Raw genomic sequence first — 21,513 nt, forward strand, 5'->3', positions numbered from 1 at the left:
CTCCAATATCACCATTGCAACTCGCCGCATTTCTTATTCCTTTGTTCTTGTTTAAAAACTCTTCCAGAAGAAGCTAAACTAAAAATCCCTTCTTTCCAAATTCCCTTTGTAGACAATATGAATGATCTATTTTCCAATTCCTTCAAGCAATATCAAGAGTTAAAGAGACAAGCATACGTTGATGACATGGAGACCGGTGGTGGCGTCGGACGCGAAACAGTCAATCTTGACAAGTTCTTCCATGACGTAGAGAATGTGAAGGATGATATGATGGCTGTTGAGAAGCTCTACCAGAAGCTACAAGAGTCAAATGAGGAAAGCAAGATGGTCCAAGATGCCAATAAGATGAAATTGCTTAGATCTAAGATGGATTTGGATTTTACTCATGTGTTGAAGATTTTGAAGACCATCAAGGGAAAGCTAGAGGCCCTTGACAAGTCTAATGCCGAACATCGAAAGATCCCGGGTTGTGGGCCTGGCTCATCAGCTGACCGGACACGCACTTCAGTCGTTAGTGGTTTGGGTAAGAAGCTTAAGATCATGATGGATGACTTTCAAGAACTACGAGCCAAAATAAATGATGAATATAAGGAGACTATTGGGAGAAGATACTTTACTATTACCGGTGAGAAAGCCAATGATGAAGTAATTGAGAACTTGATATCTAGTGGAAAAAGTGAAGATTTTCTTCAAAAAGCTATACAAGATCAAGGAAGAGGACAAATTATGGACACAATTTCAGAAATTCAAGAAAGGCACGATGCGATTGTCGAAATTGAGAAAAATCTAATTGAACTACACCAAATCTTTTTAGACATGGCCGTGCTAGTAGAGGCGCAAGGACAACAGTTGAACGACATTGAAAGTCACGTGGCACATGCAAGTTCTTTTGTTCGGCTTGGGGTCGAACAGATAGTAGAAGCTAAAGAGTTGCAAAGGAGCTCGAGAAAGTGTACTTGCATCGCCGTGATTCTCATCCTTGTCATTATAATTTCTATCATGATTATCTTCCTCTTGTTACCAAAGTTATTAAACTTAGAGTAAGAATTTTGAGGTTCTACGTACTTACGTTTATGTTATTATCTTCTTAAATTATGGTAAACATGGATCAGAAAGCCACTCTATATAACTTTTAACACAATTATAATTTAATATGAATAAAATCATGAATACGGATGCCTATTCGCATATATAAAATTAACAACCGAATAATATAATTAACCAGAACGTGGGTGTCTACTTGACTTCGTCATTGCTGCTAAACACACTCAACTTCTATTTAAACTAGTTTTTTTTACCCGACGCTTTGCGCCGGGCCAGTTCTGTTAATTCTTCTTAAGCGTCCCAAATTTATCATACATGGATGCAAAAAACTTAAGCATAGGCGCAGCGTGCATTTGTAGTTGAAAATATAATTACAAATACTATCGATTACGGTAGTAGCAATTTGCGTAACGATTATTTAATATGCATACAGCTTAGTTTTAGAATGCTTCTATAATCATTTGATGTGCCTACATCGATTATTCAAATTAGGTAATCGGGTCCAAATGTGACTCATATCGTTTTAAGAACCAATCTCATTCCACAAATCATTTACTGGGCTTAAGTGTGACAACATTTATGCAATAATTAAAAAGTAATTATATAATCATCATCAAGCATTCAAGCATATTGGTAATGCAAAGCCTAATGCCATAACAATGGTGCACGATTTAATAATTTACGTTAGTATTGTGAAGGTTACAATTTCATGATCAACACACATGTAGAACTCTTTGGCCTGTCCAACCTGCTTGCCTTTGCTAGAGGTGTCGGCTTCATTTTAAAAGCATTATTTTTGTATAGGTTGCATGATCTATAGTACCATGCTTTGTTGTTGCGGGCTAACAAACCTGTTATGGTGCCAATGCACTGGACTTGCTTTCCCTGCATCAGAATGTATTACTATGAGTTGTTGTCGTCGACTTTCATCATCATCATCATCATCATCATCGTACTCAGTATATCCCACCAATAGCAAAGCTATGGTAGGGTCTGAGGAGGGTAAGATGTAGGCAGCCTTACCTCTACCCCATAGGGATAGAGAGGCTGCTTCCGGTGAGACCCCCGGCTCGATAGTAGTTTTGCATCAAGCCTTGGACATAAGGCACATAGCACTCAATCATCGGGACACCGGCTGATCAGTGCATGTACCCTTATCTTTCAGCTATCAACGCCACTACATGATGCCTGATTAACCGTCCGTCACTTTTAACGTTATTTTCACGAGATTAGTAAAATAACGTCAAAATTAGTGCAATTTCACTTTTGCCCACCCGAGGGTTCACACATATATACATCATATATGCGCACCGCAAGCAGGGCTAATGTATACATCATATGTACGCCCTGCTTGCGGTGCGCACATATAATGTATATATGTGTGAACCCTTGGGTGGGCAAAAGTAAAATTGCACTAATTTTGACGTTATTTTACTAATCACGTGAAAATAACGTTAAAAGTGGCGGAAGGTTAATCAGGCATCATGTGGTGGCGTTGATAGCCGAAAGACAAGGGCACATGCACCAATCAGCCGGTGTCCCGATGATTGAGTGTTATGTGTCTTATGTCCAAGGCTTGATTCAAAACTACTATCGAGCCGGGGGTCTCACCGGAAGCAGCCTCTCTATCCCTATGGAATAAAGGTAAGGCTGTCTACATCTTACCCTCCTCAGACCCTACCATAGCATTGCTATTGGTGGGATGTACTGAGTACGATGATGATGATGATGATGTTGTCGTCGACTTTAACTTCTATTATAGTTCCAAGGCAGGTGACCATGTTTTTTGCGTGCAAAGTTAAAAGAGTAATTAAAACAACAAATAAATAAAGGTTTTAGTTTATAATCCGCGCGTGAGGTTAAAAGAGTAAATAAAGCAGCAAATAAATAAAACTTTTAATTATAATTATTCTAGTGTTAAAAGTACATGGTTTTGTATTGTTAATTTGTTATGCTTCAAATACTGCTACGTTGACATGCTTTTATGATTCGTAGGCTGTGGCGAAATGGTTGGGAGCTACACACGGTTTTCGGGGCAAGATATGAAGAACCTTTGCTTTCAATCGTACTCCAAAGTGGTAGGGCCGTACCCTACGATATTGAAAATATTATTGGAAGGAAGACACATTACCACCCATATAAGAAAAGGATTCAACTGTACACTATGGCATCATCATACCACCTTGCCATTATTACTCGTTAATGCATGCCGCATTCCACCTTACCACCCGACCTTTAAAACGCCGACGTGGTGTGCCGAGTTTTACAGTTGGGCCACATCATCTTGACGTTTGCCTTTCACATCTATAATGAGGGGTGTAAGAATCACATTTACATGTACTATAGTCTATAGTGACAGTGGCCCTTAAGGGGACCATTTCACGTCGCTAAACAGCAAATAAATAAAGTTTTTATTTTATAATCCGCGTGTGAGGTTAAAAGAGTAAATAAAACAACAAATAAATAAAGCTTTCAGTTTATAATCATTCTGTATACATTGATTAATCAGTCTGTATGCATGTATAGATGGAGTAACAGTTTGTTACCAATTGCAACATAATTATGCATAGACTAACCGCCTATTTCTAACTTTCTTTAAATTGAGTTTGGATGCTTTTAGTTCCATTTACAAGCCCGTTCTACTTTTCTCACAAATGGCAAATGTCTTTTTATTCATTTTGATTTTACTTTCTTAATTCATGAAAATTTGTTAAACTTAAGAACAGACAATAACTACACCTGATTATCAAAATGACTTGTTTAAAGATATATCTATTCACTCAAACAATAAATATACCAGTCCCGAATCCTTCCAACTGAACCATCAACTGGGTAGCATCGACAACTGAATGGTTTAAATTTAAAGAATCATACTTTATATACTTAGTAGAAGTTGAATAAGAAAATGTCAATATTTTATATACTTAGTTGAAATTGAATAAACAAATATCATTCATATTTTTTACTTCCTGTATTTTTGGTTTCTTCCAGCAGCCCTCGGTTGAGGTGGACAAGCCCTTTCAACGGCATGTGGTCGGTTGTCTGTCTTGTTTAATAATTTGTTTTTTAGATGAAATTGTATGGTTGTTGAAGAGCTGCATTCCAGCAGCTACTGACAGCTAAAGTTCCTGTGATGGAGGAGGATGTATCAGTGTACTTGAAGGGCTATATATTGTAGCTCTTTGTACCTGGAAGTTAGAAGACTATGCGTGTTACAATCGGTTACTCGGTTATTGTGTTAAGGGGTCTGTGCGTATCTGTTTATCAATTGTGGAAGTTCAGGTATATGTGGGTTGACAAACACTATTGTGGCTGGGGTTGAGCTTAGTTGCAGGCTGTCAGCTTTAACAAAAAACTTTATTTTTAGGTTTTTAGTTTTTTGTTGTTTGATTTTATTTTTATTTTTATTTTAAGTCGTCTTTATCCTTGCATTGAGGACAATGCAAAATTTAAGTGTGGGTATAGGATATCTGACTTGTAGTTTAAGTTTGATGTAAAAAAAATGAAAAAAGGTTTTGAAAAATGTCCATTGAATTTAGTTTTTTTGTGTTAAAGTGGGAGATGATGATATTTATCGGAAATTAGTTTTTCAAACTACTAATAATATGAGATAATATAAAATAAAATGCACTTAACTTGGGATGTGTCGGTTGGCTCAGCCTTGAGAATGAAAGGGCAATTTGATAAATGGTAAAACAGAAATCTTTTGTGGGTAAAGCGTTTTGTCCGTGGAAGATAAGTAATAAAAGGTCGGTCCATACTCAAACCTCAATTTTTGGTATGAAATGTGAAATTATTATAAATTTTAAGTTTGAATACGTTATCATATGATGCTTGGGTATGTTTAACGTTAGAGTATGCCAAGTAGCCGGTGATATAAATCTTAAACTGCTTAGTTTTAGTGTTTTACACTTCATTGACGTATGGTTTTATAACCTTAAATATTGTATTGATGGATTGCCTCGGGTCCGGAGACCATGGGTCTGTATGCAATCTATTCATCTGGGTATTCACAATTCCTAAGTTGGGTTGTGAATATTTAAATAAAGCTAAAAAAAAGAGCAAACCCGCAGTTTTCTACCACACAAGTCATTAACAATGATCACTATGTACTAAAAGTACAAATACACTACTGACTTGATCAACCACGCTGTTAGTCATGTGGGGGTCCCCTTTCTCGCGTCTCATTACCATTAAGAAACAGACCACAAGAGACACGCTACATGTAAACCCTACAGATGAAATTTTGCATGCTCACATATGGTAATGGTTCGGGGTATTGCTTGATAACGGGGGTATGTCATGTTGTGGGGAACACTAGCTATTAATTAATTATAACTTAATCGTATCTAATGGCTGCTTAGTAGAATTTGATGCTTAAGCTTAGGTGGATAAACAATACTCTTGATCGTCTTAACTATTCATGAAAAAAAGGAGAGCAACAAAAGTTTTAAATCTGCTAATTTTGAGGTTTAAGTCAAGTTGGGGTGGTCTGGTCCGGTAAAAGCTGACAATAAACGGGTCTTAACTGTGTAACCACTGAGTAATTTAAATTGTTGGATCTTATATGTCCCGATAAATATTAAGGCTTGGGTTTAAGTGGACAACAATATCGGTGATCGCGGTTTTTGAGTTATTTTAAGACTGTATTTTCCGATTCTGATTCCATTGCATTAGTCCTTTTTAGGGACGAAAAAAGAGTAAGTGTGGGGATATTTGATATAATTCTAAATATATATATTCCCCTTGTATATTTAATTAATATTTATTCGTTTTTAGTTAAGATTTATATACTGCTAACATTATTGTGTTTTGTAGGTTCCGGGAGTTGATCGTGGTAAAAAAGGGCGAAAAGCGAGTCAAAATAGCCAAAACGATGAGTCGGAACGCATCAGGAAATGAACCGGAAGGGGAACCGGTTGGACCGTCGGTCAGACCGGCCCCCTATTATTACACACCGCGTCGCGCGACCATGTCGCGGGTGGCCGCCACCATCAGATTTCAGAAAGTTTTATCGTTTTTGTCAGGTTTTGGGCCTTGTTTCACTATATAAACACCCTTAACCTTAACTTGAAGAATACCCTACGAACCAGAGCCGAATTTGGAGTTTCTTGGAGCATATTTTGGAGTTATTTGGCGGTTTTGAAGGCAAGGAATCACCCGGTGAAACGCTACTTGTTCAAGATTGAAGACTATGGGTTTTATCGCCTTTAATATTTCGTTTTTACTGTTTTTCACCTTGATTTCTTATATTATTATTTTGTTTGATTTTAAGATGCTAGGCTAAACATTATAGATCGCCTAGGCTTATGATGAATCATCGTTGATGTTTTGATTTTAGTTGGACTGTTTCTTTTCGTTATGGTTTTATGATTCAGTAACTATTTGATTTTACTTGATTGTTGCGTATGTGTACTTGGTTTTGATTAATGAGTTTTATTATTTCACATTATCCTTGGTGATTGTTTGTCATATAATAGGATTATGCTAGGTCATTTACTGTGTGTTCTTGACTTGTTTGTGGTTGATTTGCAATAAAACCATAGGAATAATATTATTAGTCAAACGAATAAAAGTGTGTTGCTAACCTAGAAAGTTGTAAGGTGATAGGTTATTGTTAGACCTTTGCGATTAAGATTGCTAGATTTAGTTCTTCGTAAGGAGTCTGTCTAGATTTGATTAATTAACCTTGTCTAGCGAGTCAATTGAGTTTATTAAATTACCTTTGATTTCCGTGCTGTAAGGTAAGCTTTCACTTTAAAGGTACTCTTTCATAAATTAATTAGATAACCGTAAGGAAGTTTAATACATATAACTGGTGTGTCTTAAAACTTGTTAGAAACTCATAGGTGTCTTATTTAAGGGTCAGGGGTCCTGTTCGGGTTTTGTTTTAAGTGTTTATTTTACAATCTCAGTTTCATAACTATTATTAAGGATGGCAATGAAACCCGAACCCGATGGGAAAATCCGAAACCCGACATAAATGGGACGGGTAATACCCGACCCATTAGGGTTTCGGACGGGTTTGGGATTACTTTTGAATTTTTTCGCGGGTTTGGGACGGGTCTGGGATTTCTAATATACCCGATTACCCGATCCGATTACCCGATAATATAAACTCATTTACCCTATGTACACGATATAGCTTATTATATTATATATATACTATATTCCAAATATATTAGTTGTCAAAGCTTGTTTATTTCAATTATTTGAGACATTTTATCTTTCTGGTAATCATCTTTGTAATTAATTAGTTATATTTTGTCAGAACTCGGTAGAAACCTAGAAGGTTTTGAGCCGGGTATACCCGGCGGGTATTTTATCAAAACCCGATAAGAAACCCGAAACCCGATGGAAAAACCCGAAACCCGACGGGTAATTACCCTATTAAAACCCGACGGGTTTGGGAAGGACTTTCATAACCAGGTATGGGTTTGGGAATACCTAAACCCGACCCAAACCCGACCCATTGCCATCCCTAACTATTATTTTTCAACTATTTGGGGATTCTAGCCTAGGTGGTTTTCCATCATCATCTGAATAAGTCAAACTTGTTTGTCTTGTGTTTCATTAATTTTATTTTATTAATTAGTTTATATTATTAGTTTAATATCTTTTAGTTTAAACCCCCCTTTAAATAATATTAATAAATAGTCGTGTCAGTTAGTCGAGTCTAATTAGCTAGTTACTTAATTTAAAGAGTCCCGCGGGTTCGATATCCGGACTTACTTATTTGTACTAGAGTTAACCGGTACACTTGTCGGTTAGTAGTTTAAGAGTATAGAATTATTACTTAGTGTCTAGATTATCATATTTTAGTTTATAAATTATTTGACTACTTTTATGTCACATCCACCGACCCCTATAATCTGGGAGGGAAGCCGTGAACATTGATTGGTGGTATCGGTGTTTATTTAATTATTTTGCAGCGGAATATTTCATCAGAACCGTAGTTAGAAAAAATGATCAGAGTTATAAAAACACCATGATTTTTATTATAATAAATCGGGAATTTAATCCATTTTGATACAAACAATAAACTCTAATTTACAAAACACGTTTCTTTATTCTGGTGACAAGTCAATTATTTAAGATGGAAGCCCGCATGCATTATTCCTTTGTCTCTAACTGGTCACCTGAAATATGTTTAAAATATTTGATCAGCAAGAAATACTGGTGAGTACATTCATTCGTAAATGACACATTTTACATTTACAGCATTAAGATGTTTTTACACCTGCCTGCTTACAAATTACCGAAAGGTAATTGTCAATCGACCGTATCTATGACTGTGGTCATATTACTTATTGGCTAACACTTGTCCAATAAGTAGCGTGTATAGCCCAGTAGGCACGCCTTGTATACAAAACCCACAATACCAATAGTAACCATCCTGTAAGTCTACAGAGACTTAATCATTGTAATGTATTAAAAATACTTTAAAAATATATTTGAAAACATTTAGACCATATGCCATGAGTTTTATAGGTTTTGAAACCATCATGAAACTGTCGGAAAAACAGTTGTCTCATGTAAATGTGAGTAGTACAAAAACTCGAATGTCTCACCTTTCAAGTTTACAATTAAAGAACCTAGGTTAAACACAATGTAGTAAATCTAGATTAGTATAAAACTAATAATCATAACGATAATCAGAAGATTAGAAACTTTACACGATGGCACAATTTCTTACCTTAATAGGCATAGCTTTTGGATTCGCGTATATAAGTTTCTTTAGATCGGATAGGATCCGCTACGACACTCGGGTATTATACTATCTTCTTAATATATATATATATATATATATATATATATATATATATATATATATATATATATAAGGAAATTCATAGAGAAAGATTTTTGGTGCAAAGAGGATTGTCCCGTTTCAAACCTATATATAGCATATTTTGGAAGCCGTCGCGATATGCGATGGCTATAAACAAAGGGCGTCGCGTATCGCGAAGAATCTTGTAGCTTAGCCAAGTCATCCCTACGCATGCTACGTGGCACGCCACGTCGCATGCTACGTGGCACGCCACGTCGCATGCTACGTGTCTCGTCTGCGTAACCTACACGTCGCGATACGCAATGTGTTACTTTAATAGGTCATCGCGTATCGCTACGCCACAATGTTCTTGATAACTTACACGTCATCGCGTAACGCGATGAGGCTAATCTAAACCTATCGCGTATCGCGATGGGAGGATTATTAAAAATCTTATTTTTCACAAAATACTAAGGCGGCCCCTTAAGCGGCGATGCGAGTGTGCGAAGTGCAAAGTGTGCCATCAAAGCGCCACATTGCGCCCATCGCACTTCGCCTGTGCCCGTGCGCGTTTGGGTGCTTCGCACCCTCTGCTAGGATTACTGGGTGTGATTTTTCTTATAAGAATATTAACATATGAGTTTTTTTTCTTATAAAGAGCTCACTAGTTTTATAATCTAGCGATGCGGGACAAGAACTTACACTCCTATTTATACCATGGTGGAAGCCTCTCCTTTTCTTTCCTCCACCAATATGGGATGAAATTTTCTTCATTTTATTTCTTGAAGTTTATTTTGTGGTTTGTTATAGTATCCCCTCCTTATTTTGAATCTCGTCCTCGAGATTTATTGGAAAAAATGTGGGTACTTCCGTTTAATTTCTGATTCCAATTCCCAAGTATATTCTGGTCCACGTTTTGAATCCCACTTCACTTTGACCAGAACTATTCTTTTATGCTTGAGATTCTTGATCTTTCTATCTTCAGTTTGCAAAGGTTTCTCAACGAATTTCAACTTTTCATTTACCTTTATATCTTGAATGGGTACTTTTAGTGATTTATCAGCTAAGCATTTTCTTAGATTGCTTACATGAAGTACATCATGTATACCTGACATTTCTTCTAGTAATTCTAGCTGATAAGCTACTAGTCCAATTCTTTTGATAATTTGAAATGGTCCAACAAATCTTGGACTTAACTTTCCTTTCTTACCGAATCAGATTACTCCTTTCTATGGGGATACTTTTAGTAGCACCTTGTCTCCAACTTGAAACTCCAATGGTTTGCGTCGATGATCCGCAAAACTCTTCTGACGATCTCGTGCGGTCTTTAATCTCTCTTTGACTTGATTTATCATGTCAGTACTTTCTTGTATGATTTCAGGACCTGATATGTTTTCCTCCTATTTCTGCCCAACACACTGGAGTTCTGCACTTTCATCCATAAATGGCTTCAAATGGGGTAGCATTAATACTTGTATGATAACTGTTATTATAGGAGAATTCTATTAGTGGAAAATGGTCATCCCAATTTTCACCAAAATCTATTACACATGCTCTTAGCATGTATTCTAATATGTGTATGGTCCTTTCACTTTGACCATCAGTCTGTGGATGATAAGCTATGCTCAGGTTTAATTTTGTTCCCATAGCTACCCGGAAACTTTTCCAAAAATGAGAAGTAAAACGGCTATCCCGATCCGATACAATGGATAATGGAACTCCATGTAATGAGACAATTTTGTCTACATACAACTTAGCTAATTGTTCCATTTTGAAAGTTTCCTTCATTGGTATAAAATCAGCTGATTTTGTTAATCTATCCACAATCACCCAGATTGTGTTATTACCTCTTCTTGGTAGGTAATTTGGTAACAAATGAGAAGTAAAACGGCTATCCCGATCCAATACAATGGATAATGGAACTCCATGTAATGAGACAATTTTGTCTACATACAACTTAGCTAATTGTTCCATTTTGAAAGTTTCCTTCATTGGTATAAAATCAGCTGATTTTTTTAATCTATCCACAATCACCCAGATTGTGTCATTACCTCTTCTTGGTAGGTAATTTGGTAACAAAATCCATTGTTAGTCCCATTTCCATTCTGGCATTTCTAATTGTTGAAGTAATCCTAATGGATTTTGATGTTCTGCTTTAACTTGTGAACAAGTTAAGCATTTTGAAACATAACTAGTTATCTCCTTTTTCATTCATACCCACCAATAGATTTTCTTCAAATCTTGATACATTTTATCTCTTCCAGGATGCATTGTGTATTTGGACTTATGGGATTCTTCGAGAATCTTTTCTCGTAATCCTCTTATGATTGGTATCCAGATCCTTTTCCCCATTCGGAGAATTTCATCATTTTCTTTGACAAGTAGATCAATGGTACCATTTCTTTTCTCATCAGCAATATTATTTTCTTCTATTGCTTGTTTCTGAGCATTCTTTACTTCATCAATTAAATTGATTTGAAGTTCTAACCTTAGGGATCACACTCTTATAGGTTTCTATATTTTTTGCGTAATGCATCGGCTACTATGTTAGTCTTACCTTCACGGTATTTGATTTCACAATCATAGTCGCTAAGAAATTCCATCCAGCGTCTTTGCCTCATGTTAAGCTTCTTTTGCCCAAATATATATTTTAAACTTTTATGATCTGTAAATACGGTAAATTTACTACCATATAGATAGTGTCTCCAGAGCTTTAGGGCAAAAATTATTGCTCCCAATTCTAAGTCATGTGTTGTATAATTCTCTTTATGCTTCTTTAGTTGTCTAGATGCGTAAACAATAACTTTTTCACCTTGCATTAGTACACATCCCAATCCTGATTTAGAAGCATCACAATAAACTGTAAAATCTTCAGTTCCTTCTGGTAGTGCAAGTATTGGGGCATTTGTTAACTTTTGCTTCAAAGTTACAAAAGCTTCTTCTTGCTTAGGTCCCCATTCAAACTTGACATTCTTACACGTTAACTTGGTTAACGGAACTATTATTCGGGAAAATTTTTGAATGAAGCGTCTATAATATCCCGCTAATTAGTAATAGCTTCTATTTTGGAAGGGTCTACGTGAATACCTTCATGCTTAATCAAGTGTCCTAGAAACTGTACTTCTTGTAACCAAAATTCACACTTTAAGAATTTAGCATAAAGCTTCTCTTTTCTCAATAGTGTCAAAAGTGCATGAAGATGTTTGACAAGTTCTTCACTGGTTTTGGAATAAATGAGTATATCGTCTATAAAAACGATTACAAATTTATCCAAATATGGTTTACATATTCGGTTCATCATATCCATGAATGCAGCCGGTGCATTGGTTAAACCAAACGGCATAACTGTAAACTCATAATGACCATATATTGTTCTAAAAGCTGTTTTAGGAACATCTACTTCTTGCACTTTTAATTGATGTGTATCCTGAGTGTAAATCGATTTTTGAAAAATATCGAGCTCCTTGGAGTTGATCGAATAAATCATCAATTCTCGATAAAGGATACCGATTCTTAATTGTGACTTTATTTAATTCTCTATAATCGATACACATACGCATCGACCCATCTTTCTTTTTGACAAACAATATTGGTGCAATAATTTACAAAGATTAAATGTTAATTGTAGGTTTATGAAAGATGCTGAAAAACGAGTTAAGAAACGGACCACAAGGGACACGCTACATGTAAGCCCTACAGATGAAATTTTGCATACTCACCTATGGTGATGGATTTGGGGTATTGCTTGATAACGGGGGTATGTCATGTTGTGGGGAACACTAGCTATTAATAAATTGAACCTTAATCGTATCTAATGGCTGCTTGGTAGACTTTGATGCTTAAGCTTAGGTGGATAAACAATACCCTTGATCGTCTTAACTATTCATAAATATTGAGCAACAAATTTTTAAATCTGCTAACTTTGAGGTTTAAGTCAAGTTGGGGTGGTCTGGTCCGGTAAAAGCTGAAAATAAGCGGGTCTTAATTTTGTAAACCACTAAGTAATATTATTGTCGGATCTTATTTGTCCCGGTAAAGATTAAGGCATGGGTTTAGGTGGACAACAATATCGATGATCGCGGTTTTTGCGTTTTTCTGAGCTTTAAAATCTAACCTATATGTTTGATTTGACTTTGATTTTCCGATTTTGATCCAACTGCAGTCAAATATTTTTCAGGGATCAAAAAGTCTTAAGTGTGGGGATGTTTGATGTGTTGTAAAACACACTTACTTTTCTTATGATTTTATCATGGTTTTTATGCTTAATTGTTTATTTTATGAAAGTATTGGGGGTTAAGTGCAATAATTTACAAAATTTAAATGTTAATTGTAGGTTTATGAAAGATGGTGAAAAAAGAGTTAAGTTGGAAGACTCTAGGGGCCTTTTTGGTCAAGTTTAAAAACTACAACTCAAGGCCCGACCCAAGCCCACAAGTTAGAAGCCTTACATGATATTATATTAAGTTAATTAACTTAATTTTCTGCCAGAATCCAGCCACAAAAACCGAAATCAAAGAACCCTAACTCCTACTACCTAGTCTGATCGGCAGCAAGAGGAAAAAGAAAGAAAATTTTGTGGTGGCTAGGTGGCGGCTAGGGAAGGAGAAAAGAAGGCTTGGGTGACTTGGGACAGCAGCTATACTCGTTTTTCATCATTTATATCAGCCGTATACTCTAAGTAAAACTCTCATAAACTTTACTTTTTGTTCAAGAATCCTAACTAGTTGAATTGATCTTTTTCTTTGGATTGTTTTGCAAGTAATTGATTGTTTGACTTCGATTTAGTTATTCTTGGATTTTGAATGAGTTTGATTATGTTTATGTTGATGTTTATGATGATTTACTTGAATGTTAATGGCTGTCCAAACTTAATGAGTAGCTAATCTTGTTTTTTCTACCTAGGTTTGATGAATATTGTTAGGTTTTGACTAGTAATATGGATTGTTAATGATCATGGCTTAAATTGTTAATGTAAAGTTTGATTTAACAGTAAATTAGATTGTGTTTAGTGGCTGTGTTTTGTTTGATTATACCTAATAATCTCGTGCTTTAATTAATTGAATCGGTTTTGATTAGTTGTTGCATGTTTAAGGCTCTTTACTTTGTGTTTAGGGTTTATTTGCGGGAAGTACAACCGTAGGGATAAGTGGGTAAATTAATTAGATAAAATCAGTGGTGAAACACCTTCTTAGAGACCGAGAGGTGATAAGAAGTAAACTCGTCTCATTACTTTGACTTGTTAGAATTAAGATCGCGCGAGAGCGGGTTTTGTTCTTGTCGGGTTTGGGTGTTTGAGCGATTAGTTGGTCTAGTTTAAGTTAAGTTGAATTGTTCCTCTATCCTTGGTTGCGTAGTATTCGTTTCCATTAGGCTAGTGTGTCGGTGAGACCGAGAGGTGAGTCGGCATTAGAACACGTTAATAATTTGTTTTCCCGGTTTGTTCTTAAAATCAACTAAGATAAGTTAGAGTTTGTTAGTGAGACCGAGAGGTGATCTGACCTTCTTGAGTGAACCTTAGTTGTGTCATCCTTTAGAACCGGTGTCGCGAGAGTTTTCAATCCATTGTCTTGTCATCTCCTTCAATATGATTCTTACCTAGGTAGACGTTTTTATCACTGCAGTCAAAGTTTCCGAAGTTTTGTCAAAAGTTTTCACTTAGTTAAGTTAAGTAGTTAAATCAAATAAAAAAAATTAAATATTTTGGTGAGTCTTGGTTAGATTTTAGTGATTATAAACGTTTTCACGTGTCTTCGAGTTCGATATCCGGACTTTCCTCATCTGTGCTATACGCGACCGGTACACTTGCCGTTTGTGTGAACTATGATAGATTGTTTGGTTTTTAAAGCTTAGTTGCGACTTGTGTTTTATTTATAAATATATTTATATATATTTTCGCACATCAAGTTGTTGGCGCCGTTGCCGGGGACACGGTTTGAGGCGTATTAAGAACGACTCGAGTTAGGACTTGCCTTGTTTACTACTTGTCTTTCTTATTTGTTTTGTTTGTTAGTTTAAAATAGTTTAGCTAATTATAGTTTCTTTTATTTATTTTAATAGTTGTATGCAATGTACTCGATCTCTAGGACCACCAGAAATTGAAGGATTTCCCGAACCAGAGAGAGAGCTTTTTGAGAGACGTCGTACAAAACCGTCTTCCAGTTCATCTACATCCGTCGGTAATACGTTCTCTTCTCCTACTTTTTCCGAACCCGTCATTAGGGATAGGATTATGGGCGACGCGAATCCACCACCGAGGAGGACAGTTGCAGACCGGGCCCGTCCGGTCGATGCTGGCGCGAGATCCAGCATTGCTCCACCAGCTATAGGAGTTCAAACGACTTGGCAGATTCCATCTAATGTTATGAACACGATTGCTCATTCTGCTCAATTTCACGGGTTACTCCATGAGAACCCACATACTCATATCACTCGCATCACACGAATTTGCGACACGTTTCATCTTGCCGGCGTATCCGACGACGCCATCAAACTCCGAATCTTTCCGTTCTCACTCGTTGATCATGCGAGTCTGTGGCTTGAGTCCCTCCCACAGGGATCCATTGCTACTTGGGCTGCCATGCAGACCCAATTTCTTGACAAATACGATCCTCCGGCTAAGGCCGCTCGTTTGCGTAACCAAATTCATTCTTTCCAGATGGAGGACACCGAGAGCTTCTGCGAGGCGTGGGAAAGGTTCAAAAATCTACTTGCGTTATGTCCAAACCACGGCCTACAAGACTGGGCGGTTGTTGAGAAGTTCTACAACGGAGTGACGTACGCAACTCAGAGTATGCTCGACACAGCTGCATGAGGTAACCTACTGACAACGAAGGATACGGATGAGTGGATACCAGCGACCACCAGTTAAGAGTACCAAATCCGTCGATTCCCTATCACGCGGCATGCATTCGGTCAACACGAGCACCGCACTTGCGGCACAAGTTGAAGCGTTAGCAAAGATCGTGAAGGACTTGCATGTGAAAAGTAAGTTATGCGAGATCTGTAGAGGGGGACATGATACTGTTCAGTGCCCCGTAGGTTTCCAGGAGGAGGCAGTCGACTTCGTTAATAATCCAAACCGAAATCAACATTCTTTCAATTCTTATAATTCGGGGTGGAGAGGTAACCAAAATTCCAACTGAAGGAACGGAAATCAGTCCGGCTTCCAGCAACGTCAGAGCCTATTCCAGGATTCCGGTGAGGGAACGAGTAGTGGGGAGAAGAAGCCCACGTTAGAGGAGATGATGGCACAACAGACACAGATGCTGTCGCAACTCATGACTCGAGAATACTCCCGTCACAAAGAAACTCAAGAGAAATTCCGGGAGCACGAGTCATTCATGAGAAATCAAGGAGCGTCAATTCAAAATCTTGAGCGTCAGATAGGAGAGATAGCAAGTCGTCTAAATGAGAGGTCGCCAGGTACACTTCCAAGTAACGCTAAACAAAATCCGAAGGCGTTCGCGAAGGCTGTGACGACAAGGAGCGGTGCAGTGGCACGTAGCGAGCCCGTGATTCAAGAGGCGACGAGAGGAGTCGTTAACGAGCCTGCGGTAGATGTAGAAGAGCAGGTAGACGAGGAGATTCAGTTGGAGTCTTCACCGGCCAAGGTGCATCAGAGGCACAGCCCGGAAGTTCAGCACAGGCTGAGAACCAACCATTACCCAGCACACCACCGAGAGTCTACAAACCTAGACTCCCATATCCCGGGAGAGTCCGTAGGGATAGAGACGAGGAGCAGAACTCCAAATTTCTTGATCTTCTGAAGCAACTTCATCTTAATATTCTTTTCCTTGAGGCATTTACGCAAATGCCCAAATACGCAAAGTTTCTTAAGGATATTCTTTCGAACAAAGAGAAGTTAGCCGAAGTCTCTTCCATTCCTCTGAGTGCTGGTTGCTCTGCAGTCTTGCAGAGAAAGTTACCAGAAAAGATGTCCGATCCTGGGAGTTTCACAATTCTCTGCATCTTGAGTGATAATACGGTCGTCCATGCGCTGACAGATCTTGGTGCCAGTATTAATCTCATGCCGTATTCCGTGTATCGCAAGTTGGGTCTAGGCGAACCGAGGCCTACCCGTATGAGTATCCAGCTTGCTGATCGTTCTGTGAAATACCCCCGAGGGGTGTTTGAGAACATGCTTGTTCGTGTCGACAATTTCATCTTCCCGGTGGACTTTGTCATCCTGGACATGAACGATGACGATAGTGTCCCACTCATCTTGGGCCGACCATTCCTTGCCACTGCACAGGCATAGATTGATGTTTGCGAGGGTAAATTAATCTTAATAGTTGGGAATGAGAACGTCACCTTTGATGTTCGACAGTCTCTGAAACACCCCAAGTCTGCTGATGACTCCTTATACTTCATTGATACCATCATGGAGCATGTTGGGGAGTTTCTCAGCGAAATTTGTGGAGGATCTGCCTCCGACACCCAGATTCTCGATAGGGAGATTCCGGAGATTGAAATGGTTGCCGTAACCAATCAGTCCTTAGATGACGACACCGAGTCGCATACCCCTGAATCTGGTGTGTCTGCTGAGATCATACGAGACGATCCGATGGACCGACCTTCGGTCGAGAGTCCTCCTTCTTCCGTAGAGCTTAAGGATTTACCTTCCCACCTTGAGTATGCATTTTTAGATGAAGAGAGGAAGCTTCCGGTTATCATTGCATCTGCTTTGACCGAGGTCGAGAAGGAGAAGTTGTTGAGGGTGCTACGAGAGCACAAGGAGGCTATTGCATGGAAGATTATCGACATCAAGGGTATCAACCCTTCGTTTTGCACTCATAAAATCCTCATGGAGGAAAATTTCAAAACTGTTGTCCAGCCGCAACGGCGGCTTAATCCGAAAATGCAAGAGGTCGTAAAGAAGGAGATAATTAAACTCCTTGATGCGGGGATCATTTTCCCCATTTCTGTTAGTGCTTGGGTTAGTCCAGTCCAAGTGGTTCCTAAAAAGGGTGGCATGACTGTCGTCACCAACGAGAGGAACGAGCTTATTCCCACGAGGACTGTGACGGGATGGCGAGTCTGCATCGACTATCGCCGACTGAATGATGCCACCAGGAAAGATCACTTTCCTCTCCCATTCATTGATCAGATGTTAGAGCGTTTAGCAGGTCAGCAGTACTACTGCTTCCTAGATGGTTTCTCCGGGTACTTCCAGGTTCCGATAGCTCCCGACGACCAGAAGAAAACCACTTTCACCTGTCCTTACGGATCGTTTGCTTACAAACGTATGCCGTTCGGACTTTGTAACGCTCCGGCCACATTACAGAGGTGTATGGTGGCCATTTTCCATGATATGATCGAGGACTCCATGGAGGTGTTCATGGACGATTTTTCCGTATTTGGGAGTTCCTTCGATCATTGTTTATCAAATCTCGAGAGGATGATGTCCCGCTGCGTTGACACCAACCTAGTCCTTAACTGGGCGAAGTGTCATTTCATGGTTCGCGAGGGCATTGTTCTAGGTCATCGGATCTCAAGTGTGGGGATAGAGGTTGACCGGGAAAAGGTCGAGACCATTTCTAATCTTCCCCCGCCTACTTCTGTGAGATCAATTCGTAGCTTTCTAGGTCATGCCGGGTTCTGCCGCCGGTTCATCAAAGATTTTTCTAAAATCGAGAGACCCATGACCAAAATTTTGGAGAAGGATGCTCCATTTGTTTTTTTCTGAGTAGTGTATCGAGGTGTTTGATCTTCTAAAAGACAAACTTGTTAACGCCCCAATCATAGTTGCTCCCGACTGGTCGTTACCATTCGAGTTGATGTGTGACGTGAGCGACTTCGCAGTCGGAGCAGTTCTTGGACAACGGAAGGATAAACACTTCCATCCGATCTACTACGCGAGCCGGACCTTAAATGGCGCACAGGAAAGCTATACCATCACCGAAAAAGAGCTTTTAGCTGTGGTGTTCGCTTTCGGCAAATTTAGGTCCTATCTAGTTTTGTCTAAAACGATTGTTTATACGGATCATGCCGCTATTAGATATCTTTTCAGCAAGCAGAATGCTAAGCCTCGTCTTATCCGATGGATCCTGTTGCTTCAGGAGTTCGATATAGAGATCCGTGATAAAAAGGGGGCCGAGAATGTGGCGGCTGATCATCTTTCACGTCTAGAGGGAGTTGATTTAGGAGATTCGGGAGTTAGGATCGATGATCGTTTTCCGACGGAGAGTCTGATGTTTGTTACTGCACAAGAGGAAGGTTTTCCATGGTTTGCTGATTTCGCGAACTATCTCGCTGACGGATACCTTCCAAAGATGCCTTACCAGCAAAAGAAGAAATTCTTTGCTGACATCAAATTTTACCTTTGGGACGATCCATATCTTTTCCGCATTGGTGCTGATCAGCTTATTAGAATGTGACAATCGTCAATTTCAGGTTAACTCCGTTAACTCAACTCCGTCAATTCAAACTTAAGATCACTAAATCTATAACGCACACTTCATTACATTTAAACTAGGGCTTAAATGACGCTTAACACTTACTACATGTGTAGTCTTTCGGGAGTTGCACCGAAACGCAAACGAGTTGACGCAAACGATTGATGAATAAACGAAAAACATCAAAACAGTAATTATGTGATAATTATGTGATAATTATGTGTTAGACTTATGTGTTGTGTGATAACATGGTTATAAACGTTAACTCAAGATGTAAACAAGTTAGTTAAAGTTAGAAAAACAACAATTGAAAGTGGAGGGGCCAAAGTGTAACATAGTATTCTATATATACTATGTTATAATAAACCCTAACCATTTTTTTTCTTTTCCCCAAGATTCCGATCGGAAACCCCTCTCCCCCTCCCTTGGCTGCCGTCACTTTTACACACACATTCAACCATCAATTTCAAGTTTTGATAGAAGATTAAGGTGCTAGGAAGGTATAACCGACTATCCTATGCATCCTTTACACTTAATTTTGATGTTTATTGGGTTAATTGTAAACCCTAGGCAGCCGATTTTGTGTGTGTGTATAACTAATATGATTGTTGTTGATTGAATGATGATTTGATAACTAGAATTTATATTGTTACACGTTAATCGTTGTGTCTTTGATTTGAGTTCAAACAAAAACCCTAGTCATGTATGTAATGTGTAATTGATGTGCATGGATGGTGTTTATGGAGTCTAGAGTCCTATATGAATGCATGATAGTTCATAGATTGTTAATATGTTGAGTTTGGATGCAAACAGTTTCTGGACAGAATGTGTATTTGATGTTTAAGTGACTGTAACGAAGTGTAAATGTGAAAATTGGTTGAGATTATTGATACTACAGTAAACTAGGTTGAGTCTAGTTTCTATAAAATATAAATTTGTAATTTTTGGACAAGTAAAGGTTAACTTTTATGATTTTACAAAAACGTTGTGCAAAGCTGAGCTGTTAGACCTGCTGTTAGTTTGTTTTGTAAATATTATATCTCATGAACTACGAGACCAATTGGGTTGGTTCCACTTCTGGAAGTTGACTCATTGAGTTAGGAACTTAACCCAAGTAGTCTTGCATTTATTGGATTTTTCGTTAAACGGGAATTTCAAATAACATTCTGTTGCGCATGAATTTGACTGTTATGAGTTTGCTGTAATGATTTGATGATTGTGAGAAAACTATGTGGAATAAAAATATAATAAAATATGTTCTGGAAACCTAAGACATATATTCTTCTGTGATGATTTTTGGTAAATTTATTGAGATGCTATAATCGGTGGAATAGTACGATCTTTCAAGTAGAATTTCTGTCTCGGTGAAACTAGCTGCTGAGTTTTGTGAAAATGCATGAAACGTGATACTTGCTAATTATTCATTGTGTTTTGACCAAATTGCCCTTGAGGGGAATGATTGCAAATTAATTGTCGTGTTTTGACCAAAATGCCCTTGCGGGGAATAATAGCTAATTGATTGTAATGATTTGACCAAATTGCCCTCGTGGGGAAAAGTTGCTAGTTAATTGTTATGAGTTGACCAAATTGCCCTTACGGGGAGTAATTGCTAGTGATGTACTTTATGAATACGTGACACGTAAATAATTGCTTACACATGTAATGTATCACAAATACATTTGTTAAAGTCACACACGATTCACAAACGAAACACGAAACATGTTATGTGCATAGGTATTATGTGCCGGGTCTAGAGACTCGATAATATTCCGACACTTAGAAAAATCTCTTTGTTGTTTTAGAACGCTAGAGAGAGTTTTTCTGTGACGCGCATCTTGGTGAATTAATTTGGGAATTTCTTCGCAAACAGAGAGTTTCACTTTCCCCTCTTTAAACTATTTTCAAACGCTTTTCACTTGGGGGAGATAACATACTCCACAACGCATTTAAGATTTTGTTATAAATTATATATCACTTGTAAAGGCTAAGTGGCAAACGAAACATTTGAAGTCCTACACATCGAACCGGTTAATATTTTGAATAGCGAGTTACTGTTGAGTAGTACTACTGGGTTTGACAAACCCCACCCAACGCTAAACTCGACTGGAGGTCGAGCGGGTGTAATTTTGGCTAACACGTACCATGGTCTGGATGACCTGGTGACAAGGCACTTAATAAACGAGTCAGCTTTGGTGTCGAACACTTAGTGATACTTGTTGTATAGACTAGCTACCTATCGATATATAATTGACATAACACTATCTGGTAACGCAAAACGCTGTAACGCGAAACGCTTAACGCAAA

The 21,513-nt window shown here is 38.3% G+C and overlaps 1 pseudogene; it reads left to right on the forward strand.

Moving 5' to 3' along the window:
• LOC143573432 (syntaxin-124 pseudogene) lies at positions 1-1,223 on the forward strand (annotated as a pseudogene).
• Positions 1,224-21,513: the final 20,290 nt, after the last annotated feature.

This window comes from Bidens hawaiensis, unplaced genomic scaffold (assembly GCF_021521415.1).
Source record: "Bidens hawaiensis isolate Kalapana, Puna unplaced genomic scaffold, B.hawaiensis_p1.1 tig00026425_1, whole genome shotgun sequence".
NCBI lineage: Eukaryota > Viridiplantae > Streptophyta > Magnoliopsida > Asterales > Asteraceae > Bidens > Bidens hawaiensis.